Consider the following 12,626-nt stretch of genomic DNA (forward strand, 5'->3'; position numbering starts at 1 on the left):
TTTTGAGTTAATCGATTTGTGTTGTTTGTTATGGATGTTTATTGTTATATGGAATTATTATTGTAAAAAAAAAACCATTTTCATTAGCTGTATTTGTCAGGCCTAAGGAAAGTGTGATATAAACCTTTAACCTGACCCCTCCTGAACAGATGAGTTGACAGTAAATACACAGAGAGGCCCAAGATACTAAACCCTGCTGAGAACAATGTGTGTGTTATGCAGCCAGTATTTACTGGTTCTAAAAAAGATTGTATCCCCTTTTTGCCAATAACAAACCTGGAAAAATGTCAAGCACATCCTCACACACACACACACACACACACACACACACACACACACACACACACACACACACACACACACACACACACACACACACACACACACACACACACACACGCACACACACGAGCACATACAAAAAGGTAACAAGCTGCTTTCCCCCTTTATAAATCAATCCAATTTTTGATTTTTATTGGAAGCAATTTAATCCCATCTCCCTCTCTCACACACACACTCTCCTTCCCCCCCCCCCCCCTCTCTCTCTCTCTCTCTCTCTCTCTATCTCTCTTGTTTGTGTGTGGCGCATGCGCAGTCCCACCGCTCTGCTCTCGGTGCGGCGCAGAGCGCGCGGTTCTCCGTTGCTCCCACAGAGTTGATCAGTGATCCGGATACCTGATGGATGCGATGACAGGTGGCTGACCAAATAAAAAAACTGACGTGCCAGTCAGGACACACAGAGCCAGTCTCAGTATCGATTATCGATCGATTATAGGCAGCTGGAAGTGTGTGAGCGGAGTTCAGCGCTTTAAACCTACAGGACTCTACTTTCTCCATTCATCCATCACCTCCTCCTCCGGTAAGTCACCTTCCTCCTCCTTTTTTTCCCCCTCTTCACCACCTGTCTCTTTCTCTCCTGTTTCTCCTCCTCTTCCTCCTGTTCTTTCTTTTATCTTTTTTTCATATATATATTGGCTGAAGGTTAAGAGACGGAGCGGACTGCTGAAGCTTTAATCCAAAGATCCACCGGAGGCTCAGCGTCCGTCTGTCCGGTGTCCGGATCGCTTTTAGCGGAACAATCAAGTCTAAAGTCAAGGCTACTATATTTCCATCTCTTGTTCTTAATTTCACATTTTTGTCTGCACTTTGTCTCTGTTGGTCTTTATCCACAAAATGTCCCTCTGTCACTGTAATGTGGTTGTACTTCATTGTTCAACGTTTTCAGTGAAATATTCCTTATTTTCACATAATCTATTTTTCAATTTAGCCTAGGACTGGCTGGAAGTTTGTGGAGTAAAAATTAAAACATTTCCTTTTTTAATTCCATTAGGCAAAGTTACCAAATGCTATTGAAACACTCAAGAGAATAACCTTACGAGTTCCTACTGCAGTAAAAGTAACATTTCAAAATAAAATTCTGGCATTTCATCTCTTTAAAAAAAATAAAAAAAAGGCTTCATTACGAAAATGTAGGATATTTGAAGAATCATGTTGTTATAGTCATTATTATAATTTGTTATATTTATTGGATTACTGAAAACCTTGCAGTGGAAATGTGGAGCTGACTTAAATTGACTTAAAAAGATTGACTTCTTTAATGTGCTGTTTTCTGTCATGACAAGTAAACACAAGTGTAACTGGTGAAAAAAACATTTACCTTATGTGTTTCTATAAAATAAATTGTAGTAGCAGAGTAAAGTACATTGCAGTGGAAAATACTTAAATATCATAACTGTACCACCAACAGTTACCTGTCCCTGGTGGACTCAAGCACATTCATCCATAGTACATTTAATGAAGTAGTTTTAAATGTAGTTAAAGTAATTGTTACAGGGCTTCCACTGCCACACCTTTCTCTTAAATAGTTCCCCTCTCTTTCACGATCAGTCATTTCTGTCTGTTATTTTTCTAATGATTCATTCTCAGTTTAATGGTTCCTATACCTTCTTCATGTATGTATTATCACGTCGGGATAATTCCAGCGTCCTAACTGGCATACATGTAAAAGTAATCTGCAGCTTTTCTCGCAGTCCTTTTATATCTTGTCACTTCTTCAGGCCCTAACATGAGACAGAGCCACTTTCTCAAACAAGACTAGTGGCTGCTTTTTCTTTTTGCACATTGCATTTTAAGAAGAGCCGACATTTTTTTCAACAATCAAAATGTTATCCATAATAGAAATAATCTTAGGACTGGTGTATTTGACTCCATTCCAGTGCATTGTTCCACATTTAAATACTTAATGAATAATGTTGTCCAAATTTAAAAACAAACACGATAACAGTTTTTTTTTTTTAGGAGGAGCAAGCAGATATAGGAAGAATAATCTTGCATATGTAGTGATCATGCTTCTTTATTTTCATGTAATCCCTTACAAAGCCCTTACTCACACTCACACTCACGCTCAAACTCATAAACACAAACACACACGCATGCACAGACAGACACACACACACACACACACACACACACACACACACACACACACACACTGCTGTAATAGCCCTACATTTTCCTGCATGTCTCTCTTTCTGTCATGGAGATGATGTTCATTTTCACATAGGTGACAGTGACAGTATGACTGACTTTCATGACTTTAGTGTGTGTGTGCATGCGTGCGTGTGTGTGTCTGTGTGCGTGTGTGTCTGTGTGTTGTTCAGGCTGATATTGACCTCTGATCATCTGGACTGTGGTGCCCCCTGCAGCTCAGACAGAAAGATACCTAAAAACACAAGTGTCCGATCTATAACACCTTCTATGCTTTCCATTCTTCCCTCTCGGGGCCCTCCTTCCCACCCTCCCTTTCCTTTCATATTTCCTTCCTTCCTTCCCTAATTCAACCTATTCACCTTTTGTTTCTTCCCTGCCTCAGTTTTTTCACGCTTTTCCCTTCGTGACTTGGAAAGGAATTTTGCTGCTCCCAGCCTCACCATCTCTCCAGTGCTTCATGAAACGAGAAAAACTTCAGTCTGTCCTTTTCTATCTCTCAGTCCTTCATCTCTTCCCTCTTTCATTCCTTGTTTCCTAGCAGTTATTTTATCGTGTTCCCTCCAGTTGATGTGCTTCCTGGAGCTCTGTGTTTGGATGTTCGGACTTTAAGTCTGTTTGTTTTAGTCTCTGTGAGTCTTATTACCTCTAATCCACTTAATTAAAGCAGACATCTTCTATTAAAGACAGAGGACAGCGCTGAACACTTAACTTAATGTGCAAAAGCCCGCTAACTGGCTGTGGGACGGCATTAACTCATCGTTCATCTGACATAACCCTCTTAGACTATACTTGCAAGTTACATCCAAACAGATCTAAACAGTTCTACATTTCTGTTTAACCAAACTAAAGTCCAGTTAGACTGTACCAACTAGCTGTTATCCGTCTTGCATTTACAAGATTTCAGGTCATAGTAACCTGCCAATAGACTCTCAGAATTTGCTGTTAAACTGTACTTACTAACTAGTTTTAAAAAGATGATCGGGTGGTAAATGGACTTGACCTTGTGCAGCACTTCTGACGACTCAAAGCGCTTTTACACCGCAGGTCACACCTGCACAGTCACACCCTGATGGCAGAGGCTCTTATGTAAAGTGTCCATCAGTATTTACTAATCCATACACATTCACACGCTGCAGATGAAGCAGAGGGAGCAATTTGGGGCCGAGTGTTTAGCCCATTATGCCCAAGGACCCTTCTGACATGTGGCTGGGGATCGAACCTTGTGTTTGACAGACAGCCGACAGCGGCCCGTTGTTAACTTTTACTCTGTACCCACATTTTTCTTAACCCTTATAGCTTGCTGTGAGACAGTTTGCTCGGCTCTTGTACACTACCAGTCTGCTCGTTGTCTGATTCAACCTGTTGTTTGGTGTTCATTAATACTGTTAGGCTAATCTGCTTTTAGACCATTTAACCTGCCTTGACACCGTCCTAACCTGCCAGTAGTATGTACCCACTAATTGTTGTTAGCCACACAAGCTGGCTGTTAGACTGGGCGAACCTGCCAGTCCACTGGTGAAAGAGTTCTTAGGATGCACTAAAGAACTCGTGTGCTGCAGGTGTGTGTGTGTGTGTGTGTGTGTGCAGCTTTGAGTCCAAGCCAAGAAACTGCAAGTTTGCATTGTGCAATTGTACAGTAAGGGCAGATTTATTCTACTGTAACACACCCTTGTTCTCCTCCACACAAATCAATTTTACCTATTTATAGAGCATCACAACATTACTAAACAAAGAGTGTGTGTGTGAGAGAGAGAGTGCGCGTGTGTGTGTGTGTGTGTGTGTGTGTGTGTGTGTGTGTGTGTGTGTGTGTGTGTGTGTGTGTGTGTGTGTGTGTGTGTGTGTGTGTGTGTGTGTGTGTGTGTGTGTGTGTGTGTGTGTGTGTGTGTGTGTGTGTGTGTGTGTGTTCGCCGTGCGTGCCAGGACTCCAGCAGTGGGCAGATTGAGGAGCAGCATGTTGTTACGTCAGGACAGATTAGTTTGGAAACCTGCGGAGAGAACACTAACACAAACATGGAAGAAGACCAAACTGTTGTTTCTGTACTAAATCTAGCTCTTTGTGCATCGTGTGTGTGTGTGTGTGTGTGTGTATGTGTTTGTGTACTGACAGCAGGCAGGTGTAATGAGCTCATGCTTACAACTTTATTGCTACTCTGTTAACAGAGCATGAGTCACATTTATTTTTAGTTAACCATATCGTTTAATATTTAATCTTTTAAAGCATACTCTCAGATTGATGAATTAAAATATTTAAACGTCATTTTATAACACATTAAACAAGACATGTTTGCACTTTTTGGCACAGTTAGATTTAGAGATTGATTTGTATTCACTATAAATGTAAAGACTGATGTATGGTGTCTTACTTCTATATAAAGGTAAAGAATCCACCTATAAGTGGATTTATGTGTATACATATGAACAACATGTCTCCATCTCTTACCAATGAATTTGAAGCCAAAATCCCCCTGTGACATATTAGACTTGTGATGTAATTTGGAGAAAACCCATGTGCTGATGCCCCACCCCTTCAGCTAACCAAGGCACACATTTAACTTACTTTCAAAACGGCAAAAATCCCTCAAGTCAGTACAGTTTACGGCTAAAAAACAGACACTTGTGTAAGTTTGAAGCCAACACTCGCAGTTATGGAAAGTTGAATAACTGCTGTGTTAGTCTTTGAGATGTTTCCTCTCCTCATTCCTCCTCCACTCTGCTAATCCACTAAAGAAGGCTGCAGACAGACACTTTCCATCCTTGCATTATCAAAAACGCCTATCCTGTTCAGGGTCACAGGGGTTGGAGCCAATTCCAGCTGTCATTGGGCGAGAGGCAGGGCACACCTCGGACTGGTCGCAAATCAGTCACAGGGCTGACATACAGAGGCAACCAGCCACACTCACATCACCTTCCTGTATTATGAGCGATGATGTGCTTGACTGTGTCTTTGCTGAAACAGTGAAACAGTGTTACCCGTTTTCATGCTAAGCTAAGCTATCAGTCCCAGTTTTAGATTTACTCATTTACTGTTATCATTCTCACTGCAGTGGTAAAACATAATGTGGTAAAACATTTTTTTAAAAAAAAGCTTTTCTGAATTCATAAATTGTAATTTCTGCAAAGTGTTGGCTCAAAACTAAGAACTCCTCAGTTTATTTTTGTGCTCGCTCAGTAGTTTTGTTGTAGTGGAACAACTGTGTTTCCCCTTAGGGATGCTTCTTTGTCTCTGTCGACATAATACTGAGAGTACTGCAGTATGTCGAGTACTTAGTGCGTCTGTGCTTAGCTAGCTAGGTGCTGCCTTCTACACAGAGTGCTAACAGCTAGCTACGTCATTACTCCCATTCTGTCTGCTGTGATTTATGGAGCTACCTGTATGTGTGTGTGTGTGTATGTGTATGTGTGAAAGTGAGAGCTGGTGTGCACCTGCTCTCCTTGTTGTCTTAAGACTTTTTTAATTAACTTTGTGTCATGTGACAAAGAGAAAGCAATGACCATAATGAAATGTGATTGGGCGATTATTATCAAAACACAATTAGAGCTCGGTCAGAGAGAGGTTAGGAGTGTGTGCACTGTGTGGAAAAAAGTTGGGTTAGTGTGTGTGTGTGTGTGTAAATAGGACGGCAGTGATGAAGTGTATCCTCGCGACTTGTGTCTCTGAGGTATTACACACACTGTAGTTGTGAAGGTCACGCTGACACACTTACACACACATATACACACATATACACTCTGCCATCAGCTGGGAGGCTGCAGGACGTTTGTCATTTTAACCTTTGATACAGACGGACAGTCATGCAACATCTACAGGGGTTTCAGCTGGATCTGGAGATGTGTTTTCAGACATTTCAGGCTGTTTTCGTAAAAAAAAAGCGCAGCTTTGTACTGACATGAAATATAAACTCTTCCTATATTGCACCTTTTGTATTTCCGCCCCTCTTGTTGCTAAGCATTGACACCTATGCTGTTAGATGCACTCATGAGTTTGTTGTTCTCGTATGAGTATTTTTATTTTGTCTCCAGAGCAATAAATAAAAAGAAAACAGTGTTTTAATCAGGCCATAAATGTACCAATTTAGCCAGGTGAACTGCAACTCGTGCTGTTTTGTGATCATGAACTAGATCAGTGCTTCTCAAACTAGGGGGGCACATACCCCCAATTTAAGAGTTGCACGGCGAGGCCAAATCAGAACAACCCACACAGTTCGGCACTGCCAGCAAAGCATGGCCAATTCTGTGAAAGGACTGCCAGGTAAACATAAGGATGAAGATGAACCTGCACCAAAAGTAACAACTACAAAAAAAGACGAGGAAATATGACGAGTCATATCTCGCCCTTGGCTTCACCTGTTCAATGATTGATAATAAAAAAAAAAGGGATGCAGTGTGTGGTGTTCCTCTAAGTATAAGCCAAAAAAAGTGTTAGGACACTACATCCTTCACACAAAGAGGAGCCGATTGATTTATTCAGAAAGAAGCAGCTCAGCTGTTGTTCCCAACAGAGAGACTTTACATAAGTTGCATCTGTGCCATCAAATGCTCTACTTGCCTCTTATAAAGTAGCCCGCAGACTTGCTTGGAGTAAAAAAGCTTCACACTATAGCTGCTCCGTAGGAGAGCCTTCCCCGCACTCCTTACTTTAGCCACATCTTATCTGTGTCAGGTTCTTCTGCAGTTGCCTCGGTTCAGACAAAATACAGATCACAGGGGCTTGAAAAGTGTGTAAGCCTGTCTCTTTAACTTTCTCACTTCCTTAATCTGTTACACGTAAACCCATTAGTAAACATTTCATAACTGCTCAAAGTACATAGTGCTATTTTGTACACAATAAAATGTCTTTAGACGGCTTGTCCTAGTCATCCAAGCGATTTTCTTTCAAACAGTAGAAAATTGTACATTTATGTGGGACTATCTCCAACAGTGGATATATACACGGCTGAGCCCTACTGAGTTTTTTATGGCAGCAGGGATTGAGTCAAAATAAACCTCAGTATGTGTTTATGGTAATGAAGGAAAATGTCACTCGGTACATCAGTCTTGCGTCACAATGGAGCTCGATCAAAGTAGGAGATATCCAGAATCATCCGGCTTATTGTAGTGTAGCCATTACTCTCAGAAAGCTTCTATGTCAGCAAGAAGAGTACAGAAAAAGTTTATCTTTCCAAACAAACAAAGTCGCAGTGTCCTTTGTGTGAGGCGATGGTTGGCCTTTATACAGAAACAGAGAGAAAACTTTACCCTCTACATCCTCCTCTTGTCTGTGATGTAATTCTTTCAGCTTTGAACTTCAGTTTTGTCGTCTGAAACCCTTGAAACTAATCAGTGTGTCCTTACTTTAATCCACCTTCTCACCAAGGTGTTTGTTTCTGCGTGTTTGTCTCATGTTTCTTCTTCCATTAGTGGAGTGGAGAAACTGTTGAATGTTTGATGAGTCAGCATGTAGAGAAGGAAGTGATGTCATTGTCTCCTTTCTGGTCCGGTTGATGTTTTTCAGCAGCAGCTTCAAGTCTTCAACTTCAACTGTGAATACAGCTGATGCTTACAATGTTGTACTTGAATAGAGTCGTCATGATGCCAGATTTTTAAACTTCCATATGATTCTAGGAATAATGAAATCTCTTTTGATACCACCGCAACAAAAATGAAAGTCACAGGCACTCAATATTGGGTTATTTCTTGTCTTTAATGACCAAAATGCAGGGAAGTTCATGCACACTGACAAATACTTTGCCAACTTCTTTCTGCAATTTAGACAGCGCTCACTCTCCGATGCTGGAGGCAGCTTTTGGCCACAAATTTGAATAAAGATCTGAAGTCTTTTTTTTTTTAGAGCTTCAGTACTTTTTGATGCTATTGACCATCAAAAATGGGGATTGTATCGTTTTAAAACAAGTGTTAGCAAAATATTGAAAATGTTACAACCTTGACTGGCTGTATAGTTTGAAGTCCTGTGGTTCTGAGGGTTTGAAAGGATTTTTTGAATATATTAGTGATTTGGTCCAAACGTTCACATGTTTGTTAGACAAGTGTCCACTATTGATGATGTATTTATTTACCTACTAATGACTTACTGAATGAAAGATATACTAACAAGGGTTCTTAGCCCATGTTTGTCTGTTTTGAGCCATTATTTCCAGCACAGCCTCAAAATCTTGGGTAGCAGCCGAAGAGCTTTGGTGCTGTGGTCCTGTTTGGAAGCACTGCTAAGTCAGCTTCTGCCAATTAGTGTTGGTCTCTTCCCCAAAACTGGGTCCTTGGTGGCTTAAGTGATATTTGTCTGTGGTGGAGTCTCGAAAGAAAAGCCAATTCTCTCTTTGTTTGGCGCCCAGTACTTTTGTTGCATCTACTGTATCCAAACCAGTGGTTTCACTGGTGTAGCCTCAGGACCCAACACCAGCTCCTTCAAAATAGTTTGTATGTGACAGAACAAATAAACAGAACAAAAAAAACATCTTTTAAAAGCATCTTCACAGACTGCATGACCCATTTTTTGTCAGTCACACATTCGCAACCCACTGAAAACAGCTCCGTGACCCATTTTTGGGTCCCAACCCACCAGTTGAGAACCACTGATCTTAAACCACTGTAATGTGTAGTCCATCATCTAGAGACCATAAGTATGTGCACCAAATGTCATGGCAGTCAATCCAACAGTATTTGAGATTTCAGTCTAATGCAAAAAGTAAGACAGTCAGATAGCTCATTTTAATAATGCTAAAACCTAGAACACCTGATGAAGACAAGCTGAGGGATACTGACGTGGTTGGAAAGCTGAGTCAGGTTGAGTGTTGCCGAGTGTTGGCACAGTGGCAGAGCTAGAGCTGCCCAGATATTTTCAACAGATCTGGCTAGGTTTTTTTGTTGGTGATTTTGGTCTGAGAGTCAACTCCAGAACCTCAGAGTTTGTGTAAAAATGATAACATTTAAAGATGCAAATAGTTCTCATTTAGCATATGTACATTTAACCTGTTGGAAGGAGACATGGGAATAATAACCATGCTTACTCAACTTTTAGATGCTGTCAGATGAAGCTCAAGCGAGTAATCCTCTGACCTCAGATAATTGGTGCCAATTTTGTTGTAAAAAAAAAACAAAAACATTTTTGGATTTATTGCTTCAGGAGTGACATGTTGGAAACACAGATATTGTCTTCAATGTTGCAGCAGATAGGCACAGAAACTGTGAGTTATAAGTGATTTGCACATTTAATATTCGTTAATTTACTGCCCCTCATTTTGTGATTGAGATATTTAAAAATGATGTGCATTCCTTAACATTTCTGGTTTGATTTTCTGTATTTTTTGTATTTTACAAATCGGAACATATACCACAGAAAGATGTCACAATTTGTGATATTTCCAACATGGGGCAGAAGAGATTTACCTCTTTAAATCAGTCATTTTACCAAAGTTACTTTGGTAAAATGATGAGCTAGTTCACTGAATAAACACCATTGAATGAGGATTAAGACTGACTTCTATGCTTAAAAAGTTTGTAATTTATGCACACACACACACACACACACACACACACACACACACACACACACACACACACACACACACACACACACACACACACACACACACACACACACACACACACACACACACACACACACACACACACACACACACACACACACACAGGCACATGGAGGTCACAGCAGTTCAGCCTTTTTCTCGGCTGGGAGTCAGACAACTGTCAGTAGATGTTCAGGAGAAGAGTGCAAGTCGTAATCTCCATTATTAGACCACAGATTATACTAAGTGAGCTACAATACACACACACACACACACACACACACACACACACACACACACACACACACACACACACACACACACACACACACGCACACACAAACACTTATCTGTGGATTATAATCCCAATCCTGCAATCCCCTTCTGGCTCAACCAATCATTTCCCGCCAAATCCTGCACAGCCTGCCTGGTAACCTACATGCAGCTGTGTGTATATGTGTGTTTTTGTGCATTAATCCCAGTCAGTCTGTTATAGAGGAACATCTGGTTTATCTCTGTGATTTTAAAGCTTCCTGCACAGGCCGGAAACACTATCATTTACACGCGTTTACTTCAACTCCCAATAATTTTACAATTTCAATTTACAATGTGAAGTAGGTGTCGACTGATTATTGGCCCGGCGAATTATCAGGGGCTGATATTCTGCATTTTTGTTTTATGAATGGCAGATCAAATGAATGAATGAAAAAGTACACTACGTTGGCTCTGCTGCAGGTGCGTCTTTCCCTCTGGCTCTGTTTTCACTCACCACTCTGTCTCACACAATGTCCCGTCCACAACACTATCTGATTGGCTAGACGTCACATGAGTAATTGCCTATCAATACTGAAACCTGGGTGCCACTGACATGCACAGAGATGAGAGCAGCCTGGAGCAGGAGGAGAGTCTCCGGTTGAGCATTTAAACAAAGTCTTGTGTTGGAGACTGTGATATTCCATAATTCAAAATTTTGACAGAAAGATTTTGATTTTTACTGAAAATGCATTTTGGTTCCAAATATCGGTTATCAGTCTCATGAACTACTAATATTCAGTAGCGGCCCTGAAATACCAATGTCGACCCACCCCTAATTTTGAAGTAAGGTCAGCAGCAGATTTCTCTAAAAATGGATGAAGTTCTCAAAGAATCAAATCTATGACGGAGCTGCTGGCCTTCTTTTTTAGTATATTTCAGGAACGTTAGAGACGATTTATCCACATAATGCTTTTACTGATTTGATACATTTGGTTTATGAGACAAAGGATTTCTACCCGCTCTGAAATCCTACATTGATAGGAGTTGTTAGTGGACTTTGTGCAGCTGTAAGTAGTTGTAGTGTGATGCTTTGACCCGTCGGTTTAGATATTTGTGAGGCGTATTAGTTGGCAGGATAGATAGTTAGACCTGGATTTTAGTGTGAAATCTGACTTTCACCTTGAATAGTAAGTGTCAGGTCCTGATGGAGCAGCTATTAAAAGACAGAATTGAAGTCACAGTGTCCTGGATTGAAGGTTAGACGAAGAGACCTCCTGCTCTGAGTGTGTATCTGCGTGCGCGTGTGTGTCAGTGTGTGTTTGAGCGAGCGTGTGTGCAAGCCTGCGTGCGTGCGTGCGTATAATCCCTGCTGCAGTATGTAAACCAAACAACATGATGTCAGCCATATACATGAGAGGATTAGAGTCACACAAATACACTCTGCATCACTTTCTGAGAGTGATACAAATTAAACCCCTGATTCTGTCAAATAGTTTCTGCTGAGAGCAACAGACCGGAACAAGTCATCACTTATCATTCATTGAACACATTAACTGTAATATAATGGAATATAACCACCATCTAATGTGACCTAATCTCTACAACAGAAAATTCTATTTTTTTTTTTTTATTGCTCTTTACAATATTTAAGGAGCTCCAACATCAAACATGCTGAAAATGATTGTTTTCTTGTTTTTTGTTTTTTTAAATACCATTTTGCATGAATCATCGCTGGACAATTACATAATTGTGAGGCTTAATTAAAAAAGCTTTGTCTTTCATACTGCATAGAAGGACAACACGACAATCCTGGATACGTAATCACGCTAAAGTTAGAGCTACAGTGTTCAAATCAAAATAAAATAAGAAATACCTTTTTAGAAAACAAAAGAAGGATAGATTGCTCCAGAATTACAGTACAATACACGGGGGGCGTTATCTGCAACAAACAGTGCCTGAAATATTCTAACAATAGAAGTACTCACAGGGGATCCAAGTCTTTTATTTTTGTATAGTTGTATGATTCGAATCAGGATCAGGCTTTTAAGGCCCCAAGTATTAAGATTGCCCTTAAAATTTTAGCAGGCGTGGCAGACCAAATCCCCCGCCTCCCCCCCCATATTATCTTGAGGGATATCTTTAAAAGTGTTCATGCTGACCTGACAGCAGCAGAACCAGCTTGAGACTGCAGGTAACCTTTCAGACCACTGTGTGCTTGTGTGTGTGTGTGTGTCATAGTTTCCCCGTGGATCTGACCACAGTGACATCAACATTTGTGGTGTAACGACACAGAGCTGCCATGACAACCGGAAAACAGACGGGACAGAAAGCTGGACTGTCTGCAGACCTGTCTTTCCACCT

The 12,626-nt window shown here is 40.8% G+C and overlaps 1 protein-coding gene across 1 annotated transcript in view; it reads left to right on the forward strand.

Annotated features, from left to right (window-relative positions):
• Nucleotides 1-606: 606 nt before the first annotated feature.
• The window catches only part of znf385b (zinc finger protein 385B), a 56,752-nt gene continuing 44,732 nt past the window's right edge, over nt 607-12,626 (forward strand). Inside the window, 1 exon segment of the mRNA XM_065962311.1 lies at nt 607-859. The gene's annotated coding sequence lies outside the window, so the exon portion shown is untranslated.

Source organism: Labrus bergylta, chromosome 13 (genome assembly GCF_963930695.1).
Source record: "Labrus bergylta chromosome 13, fLabBer1.1, whole genome shotgun sequence".
Lineage (NCBI taxonomy): Eukaryota > Metazoa > Chordata > Actinopteri > Labriformes > Labridae > Labrus > Labrus bergylta.